Genomic DNA, 8,887 nt, shown 5'->3' with positions numbered 1-8,887 from the left:
AGCAATAAATTGCTTTGTTTCAAGTCAAGCATATTTCTGAACTTAATTTGCTTTTTATTTGTCTTTCTTGCCATATTTCAAATAGCTTAAAGCTCAGTTCCTGGAAGGAGAAGAGGTAAAGTCTCTCAGCAATGTTTTGTTATGGTGTTTATACTGTCTGCTTCACAAGTTTTCAGATATTCACAGTTCTCTCTGATGAAGATACAGAAATATGAATGCATGTACTACAGAGTAAATTCTCACCTTGTCAAGATCACTGAAGATAGTTCAATGCAGAAGATAATGAGTAGCCAAACTGAACTTCCTTGACACAAATAGATACCATATCCTAAGAACTAGATACCATAGAGAATAGCTACAGTATAAGGAGAATAACAAGAAAGATACTGAGAAATCCACAATAGAAAAAATTCAAGAAAGGAGTCATAATAAAAATAATGGCCTGGGATATCAATAGACAAAGGTATAGATAACAAAAAAAAAAAAGGCAAGCTAGTGATCCTAAAGAAAGGAGGCATATTTGCCTTCATAGGTACCACTGAAATACAGTGGAATGACTGGCTTGTGACTCTGGAAGGGTCTTTATTCAAATGGAGTATGATAGGTAACATGTTGGGGGTAGAGGAGGGACAGGAGCAGGATAGCATTATATATTAAGAAAATACATTGAGGCAAGGATATCCAGGAGGAAAGAAGAAATAGGGACAATGTGACAGAGAGTAGTTGAATGAAAATCAGTAGAGGTTTTTAAAAAAAAGTAAATGAGGGGCTGCTAGGTGGCGCAGTGAATAGAGCTCTGGCCTTGGAGTCAGGTACATCTGAGTTCAAATCCAGCTTCAGACACTTAACACATACTAGCTGTGTGACCTGGGCAAGTCACTTAACCCCGATTGCTTCACCAAAAAGAAAAAAAAAATGTAAATGATATCATCATTACTGTATACTAGAGGACATTCTGGACAAAAAGAAGAAATAAATGAGGTCAGGAAACAGATCACAAACATCACACTGAAGCATAATAAAATTGTGGTCTATTTTACAGAAATCTGCTGTAGCTCCTTCTACCAAAGGCAGAGTCAAAATGGGAGATTCCTTTACTTTAATGATAATTTTATTCTTTTAGAGGTTGAGAAGTCAATGAGGAGAGCTTCTCTTCTCAAAGTAATTCTCACTGAAAGGTAGAAACTGGGGACTAGAGTAGAAATCATGGGAAACTTGAAAGGAACTGATCACTCCATCTTTGAATACCTGAAAGAAACAGAATAAAAAGGTGGTCAGAGTCTAAACTGCATCCTAGATTTTGTGAGAACACATTTCAAAGGGTTCAGAGATAAGATAGGTAGGATCCCATAGACAAAAATTCTGCTGAGGCGGCAGGCCAGAAGGAATTGAAAGCTTTCAAAAATTAAATTCTAAAGACACCAGGAAAAGCAGCTCTGATAAGGAGGAAAGTGAAAAATCTCTGAAGAGATTCATAAGGATGCAGGATGAACTCAGTGACTAATGTAAAAAAAAGAAGAAATAAACAGAAGGTGAAAACAAGGGCAGGTAATGGAAAATAAATTCAAAAGTATTTCATGGTTTTGTAAAAATAATGTTAGGACTACTGAAACTCTGAATAAGCTGAAACTGGCAAAGGAAATTAAGAGAAATAAAAAGTGGTTATATAAAGCCATACTAAGCAAAAGAGGAAGATCAAAGAAGGGATAGGACCACCGTTCAAAGTGAATGGGAGGATGATAATGGACAAAGGAGAGAAAGAGAAGTTTTTTAACTCTCATTTTGCTTTAATTATTCTGCCCAGGAGAATGATTTGGGGCCTGAAAAGGATAGAACAACAATGTCTAATTAGGAGTTGAAATCAGAGAAGAAGGACGTAGCAAGAGAGTACCTGGCTATCTTTGGTGAATGTAAGGCATCAAGCTTAGACAAATTACAACCCCCAGGAACTAGCTTGTGTAACTGTAGAGATATTTTCAGGGATATTTTAAAAGCTCATAGAGAAAAGAAAAAGTGCCATAGGCCTGAAAAAGATCAAATGTCCTAATTTTCAAAAAAGGGTGGGCTTGAAAGCTATTGATATACCATTTTGATTCATGGCAAAATTTATTATTATAAAATTTCAAATATTATCGAAGGAAAAGTCGGTGAACACTAGAAAAGGGAGCAGTGACCACAATTCTCCCTTTTTCTGATTTTGCTTGGTGATGTCATCAACTTCCATATATTCAGTTATCATATTTTTCTAGATAATTATCAGGTTTCTTTGTACAGCCCAAACTTCTCTCCTGACCACCATCAGTTTCCCATCTCCAACTGCTTATTAGACATCTCTAACCAGATGTCTCATAGAAATCTTAAACTCAATATGTCTAAAACTGAACTCATGACACCATTTCCACAAACCCTCCTCTTTTCCTAACATCCTTCTCTCTGTCAAGAGTACTACTATTTTGGGGGCAGCTAGCTGGCACAGTGGATACAGCACCAGCCCTGAAGTCAGGAGGACCTGAGTTCAAATTTGGCCTGAGACCAAACATTTGACACACTAGCTGTGTGACCCTGGGCAAGTCACTGAACCCCAATTGCCTAAAACAACAAAAAAAAAGAGTACTGCTATTCTTCCCAGTCACTCAGGTTCACAACTAACTCAGCTGCTCTCTCACGCCATTCCATATCTAATCTTTTGTTCAGTCCTGCGGAATCAACCTTTATAACTTCTCTTGCATATGCCCCTTTCTCTCTTTTGACACTGTCACTACCTTGGTGCAGACCCTCATCACTTTACACTTAGAATATAGCAGTGGTTTGCTGGTTGGTCTTCTTGCCTTATTTTTCCCCATTACAATCTATCCTCCACTCAGCTATCAAACTGATCTTCCTAAAGAGCAATTCTGATTATACCACTCTTCACTCAATAACCTCTACTGGCTCTTCACTACATCCAGGATCAAATTGTCTGACTTTTAAAGCCCTTCATAACTTTGCCCCTTCCAACCTTCCTAGTCTTCCTATGTTTTACTCTCTGCCATATACTTTACAATTCAATGATCCTGGCATTGTTATTCTTTGCATAAGATATTCTACCTCCCCACTTACTGGCTGTCCTCCATGCCTGAAACCCTCTCCTTCCTTCCTATCCCAACTTAAATTTCATCTTCTGTAAGAATTCTTTCCTGATCTCCCTTAATGCTGATACCTTCTCTCTACGAATTGCTCAATTTACACAGCATATGTCTTATTTATACATCATTATTTAGTATGTTGTCTGTCCCAATTGACTGGGATCTCTTTGAGAACAGGAACTCATTTGTGTCTTTCATTGTATTACCAGAACTTAGCACAGTGCCTGGCACATAATAGGCACTTAATTAAATGCTTGTTGGCTTGATTTGGTTTTATTAAGAAAAGGTCATGACTAACATAATTTCCTTTTTAATATAAGATTACTAAAATGGTAAATCAATAAAATACCATAAAAATTTAGCTTCATTTTCATGAAATATTTGACAGTCTCTCGTGTTATTCATGCAGAAAATATGGAGGAATGTGGACTAGATGATAAATGGATTCAGAATAGGTGAAATGGTCAGACTTAAAGAAAAGAGGTCCCTAGTGGAGGACCCCCAAAGAGTTGGGCTCTGTGCTCCTTAATATTTTTATTGGAATCATTGGACTACTAGAAAACCACAATTAAAAAAAAACCTATATACAATATTTCAAAAAGTCATGAATTAAAATTTTCTGATAATTCTTGGGTATTTTCTCCTTAATTGGCTTTTCAGGTCATTTTTCTTAATAAATAACTTGTATATTCCATTTTTTTTCAGACTTTTGATTTTATTCTAGTATTTCTCATTGTTCATGGAGTTTCTGATTTTTATTTGGTCCATTTTGATTTTCAGGGAATCTATTACTTGGGTAAGCTTCTACACCTCCTATACTAAACTATTTATTTTCAGTCCAAGGCTTTTCTACAGAGCTATTGTTTCTTTTAACATTCTTTACTCTAGCACTTTGATTTAAAATATGAATTTAAATGAGTTTCATTTCTTCAGGGACTTCTACTTGACCTTTTACCCAAGTTATGTTTTAGTTTAAGGCTTTGCTTATAAATATTGTGGAGTTCTTCTGAATTTTTAATTTAGGCAGCATTGGATCCATAGCATTTCTCTATCGTCAACGTTTTCTTTTATTAATCCATTTCCTCTCCAGTTTGTACTCCTGTCTCTTGCTGTTTCTCTACCGTGCCACAGAAATCTCTTGACTCTGGAAGATCACTCCTCCACTGGACTTCTCACACTGGAAGTATATTCTGCACCTGAAGCTTCTTCCTCTGATTGATTAGCTCCTCCAAAAACCTCTATTTAAAGGAAGGTGCCCAGGCCTGTTAATGTCTTCATTCCTCTCCAGACTGTTTTCCTTAATCTCTAGACCTTCTCTGCCATGACCATGTATAAGTCATTCCTTCCTTCTCCTTATTTATCTCCTTCCTTCCATCCCCATTTTCTTTACCCTTTCCACTTTTCAGCTTAATTTTATTTGTTATCTTTTATTTGTAGAATATAAATTCTTTGAGGGGAGGGATTGTTTTTCATTACATTTGTATTTATATTCCCAGCTTTTAGTTTAGTTCTTGGAACACAATAAGTGCTTAATAAACGTGTGTTGACTTGATTCATTTCCTGTCATTTCTTGAATTGAAAATTTATATCAGAGATGAACTCTGAACACTTCTAGAGCGAAGGTTGTTGGGGTGTTGTTGAGCCCTTATCTAGGGTCCTGACCCTACGTCCTGTAGGTATTAAGCACTGTGTTCTTAAAGACCTCGGGGAGGAACAGGTCAATGAGCTGCAAACTTCAAGTGCCATAACTTGTTCCATTTAGGGCTCATGTCTGATTACTCCTTGTCTAAGTTTTTCAAAATCCCAATGCTGATTCTGTGTCTGGGCAAGAGGAATACAGGCTTTTCTCTGATCAGAGTTTGAGTAAACACCTGCTGGTCCCAGCACCTGACAGTATGATGAAAACTCCAGCAGGTCAGAGCAACAGAACTGCAGATGATTTAATTTTTATAAAGCACTTTCTAAACCTTAAAATGCTATACAAATTCAATTACTAGTAGTTGTTATTGTTCAGTCATTTCTGTCATGTCCAATTCTCCATGACCCCATTTGGGGTTTTCTTGGCAAGGATAATAGGGTGGTTTGCCATTTCCTTTTCCAGCTCATTTTACAGATGAGGAAACTGAGGCAAACAGGGTTAAGTGATTCGCCCAGGGTCACATAACTAGTAAGTGTCCGGGGCCAGATCTTAAGTCAGAAAGATGAGTCTTCCTGACTCCAGACCTGGCTCTCTACTCATTGTGCTACCTAGATGCCCATTATTAGTAGCAGCAAATATCTATTAGTTGGTTATTGCTAATAGAATTCTGCATTATCTAAGATATACACATGTGTTTTCTGAATCTTTGCATTCCTGTTAGTCTTTCCCTGTAGTTTATAAAAGTACAAACTCTTCCTTCTCTTACCATTCATAGGTCTCAAGCAAATAGAATTCATTTCTTATGATTTTTTTATGTTTTATTACCTTCAAATGATTTTTTTTCCTTCCTATCTGGGAATTGCACAAATCCTGCCTCTCACTTGATTCCCACATGAAGGATTGAATTGATAGTTTGGTGACTTCGAGAATTATACGTTGAACTCCCTAGTGCGCGCCACTAAGACGACTTCTTTTTTCCTGGATATGTGTGTTTTCTTCATGGAAAAATCATGCATACAGGGAGAGCTAGACAGATAGTTTACTTCTTTATTTATTATACATATTTCATCAGCATTCCTTACTAGGCTGGATTCACTCTGTGCTTTAGCATCCTCAGTTATCTGCCTTTGCCTCCATCTTCTGAATCTGTTTGGTTTTTTTAATGGAATTTGGTCAATGAGTTCTGTGAGCATCTGCATCATCCTATTTAGACTACTGTACATTTATCTTTGTCAGAAGTTTCTCTTTGTGTTTCAAAAATATTATTGTTAAGAACCCCTAATACCTTCTGAGCTTCCTTCATAGAATTTTGAAAGAAATGCTACCTATCCTGTCTTGGTATGTGCCAAATGTAGCCTGACAATTCTCTTCCTCTGTCAAGGATTCTAAGATAAAGTAGTTGCTTCTTTTACAAGGTTCCCGTCATTTCTTCTTCAGGAGCTGATTTCTTCCTTGTTGATAAAAAATAGACCTAGAGTTGAATTTCCAACATTTTGAAGACTTTACTCAACTCACTTTAAAGAAAATCAATATATCAACTGCCTGTCTTAAATTCTGCTTCCAGCTTTCCCATTCTACGCAATTTTTTGGTGAGCACTGATTGGTAGCTCATCCATCACAGTGACCAGTTCTTTCAGTAATTTATCATAAAGGTCTTTTAAGCCTGGTGAATAGAACTCATGGAAGGTTCATGTGTAGATGTGTATATGTACAGCATGTATATGTATACGTGCATATGTATAACATGTATGACATCTTTGTTACTGATAGCATGCATTTTATGGATTTTAATTTTCATTCTGAACAAATACCAAACAGAATGGGCATTTGCATATACATAATAAAACAGAAAAAGAGAACAAATTATTCATTTCTAAAAATATGCTATCTCTATTTCTCTAAGTTGGCTTCTACCTTGTCCAAGTCATACCCTAAACCAGAGTACACACCACAGGATGAACACAAATCATAGTGTGGAAAAAGCTCTGGCCCTGGAGTCAGGAAGACCTGAGTTCAAATCCTACCACAGACAATTAGTAGCTGTGTGACCCTGGGCAAGTCACATAACTTCTGTTTGCCTTAGTTTCATCCACTATAAGAGAAATAATAATAAAAGCACCTACCTCCTGGGATTATGGTGAAGAACAAATGAGATAATATATGTAAAGAACTTAGTATATGTGCAAAGTTCTTTACAAATGGTATGGTGCCTAATAAATGTTTCCTTCTTTTCTCCTTCCCTTCCTTCCTTCTTTCCTCCCTTCCTTACTTATTTCTTCCCTTCCTTCCTTCTTTCCTTTCATCATCCCTTCTTTCCTCCATTCTCTCTTTCCCTCTACTCCTTTCTTTCCTGCTTTCATTCCCTCCTCCTTCCCTTTTCCCCTCCCTCCTTCCTTGCCTTTCTTACTTGTTCCCTACCTTTCTTCCTTCCTTCTTTCCATAGGTTTCGTATTAGAAGGGACCTTAGAGGTATGTGATCTAACTCCATCTTACAGCTGAGGAAATAAAGACTTAGGTAAAATGACTTGACCAATATCACAACTCCAAATTCTGCACTCTTTCCATTAGAACACAAATTCTAAGTGCAGTACTGCTATGTAAGTGGTTGGGAGAGGGAAAATGAAACAGAAACCACAAATTGTCTCCATCCAGAGCAAACATTTACTGTATGTGTTAATGAATATGTATGGATGCCTTCCAAGGGAAAATTTGGGAGTGAATTTGGCTGAGTGTGTCAACATATCATCTTCTTCCATAGATTTATCATATTTGTACAATATGCATATATTCATCTTTTTTTGTTATTAGAAAATTTTAATGGCAGCAGAAAGCTTGCATGTTAAAATTATATTTATCTACATTCAAACACATCAAATACAAAAGAATCAGTGAGTGAATTTTAAAGAAATAAATAGCATTAATTTTCTTCTCTCAACTTTGCTGAAGAATAAAGTGATTAGATTTTGGATTTGCATTAATGAATAATTTAAGGGTTATGAAGAAGACACTAATTGTTGATGAAGCAAACTTGTCTAAAGAACACTGCATTTGAAATAGGCAAAATGCCTAAAGGCTTTTTTTTTTCCTATCAGTCTTCTAAGACCTATTTTATTTCTTTCTAGAATCTTCTACAACTGAATGATACACTGACTGCAGGGAAAAGCATTAAATATTATTTATATTAATTACTGTCAAGGGCACCACTATCTTCCCATTCACCCAGAATTGCAACCCAGGTGACATCCTTGACTCTCACATCCACCATGTCCAATTTGTTGCCAAAGTCTGTCGATTTTACCTTTGTAATATCTTTTGTATACGTCCCCTTTTCTCCTCTGACATTGACACCAAGCTGATACAAGCCCTCATCACCCTCACATCCAGACAATTGCAATAGCTAATCGGTCTCCCTGCCTCAAGTCTCTCCTTGTTCTAGTCTGTTCTCTACTGAACTACCAAATTTATCTTCCTCAAGCACAGATCAAATCATGTCATTTCTCTATTCAACAGATTTTTGTGTCTCCCTATCACTTACAGCATAAAAAATAAAATCTTATGTTTAGTATTCAAACCCCTTTACAATCAGGTCCCCTCTTACATTTCCATTCTTTTTGATATCTTCCTCAACCCCTCATTCTGTGCAACCTAGCGAGTGGCCTGCTTGCTGTTCTTCCCACAAGATACTCTATATTCAAATTCTGGACATATTCACTGGTTGTTCCCCATATACCTCTTCCTCATTACTGCTTCCTGGCCTTCCTGGCTTTCTTCAAGTTCCAGCTAAAATCCTGACTTCTACAAGAAGACTTTCTTATCCTACTTTATGTTAGTATCTTCCTCAAACTGATTTTTCTCATTTACCTTGAATCTCAATTATCTCTAATTTATCTGAATTTATCTTCCAAAATACTCTGAAGTCATTTTGGTGTTGTGTCTCCCATAAGATTGTTCCTTGAGAAAAGAGGCTTTCTTTTGCCTCTATTTGTTTCCTGGCGACAGATTGGACATGGTGTGATAGTCAAGGATGTCACCTGGTTGCATGGTACATAGTACTTGACAATGCCTGGTACATAGTAGGTACTTATTTACGGACCAATTTACTAATAAATACAATATATTCTAA

This window comes from Phascolarctos cinereus, unplaced genomic scaffold, assembly GCF_003287225.1.
Source record: "Phascolarctos cinereus isolate Bilbo 61053 unplaced genomic scaffold, phaCin_HiC Scaffold_726;HRSCAF=1367, whole genome shotgun sequence".
NCBI lineage: Eukaryota > Metazoa > Chordata > Mammalia > Diprotodontia > Phascolarctidae > Phascolarctos > Phascolarctos cinereus.
The sequence above is the reverse complement of the archived record's forward strand: the minus strand, read 5'-3'. Positions refer to the sequence as shown.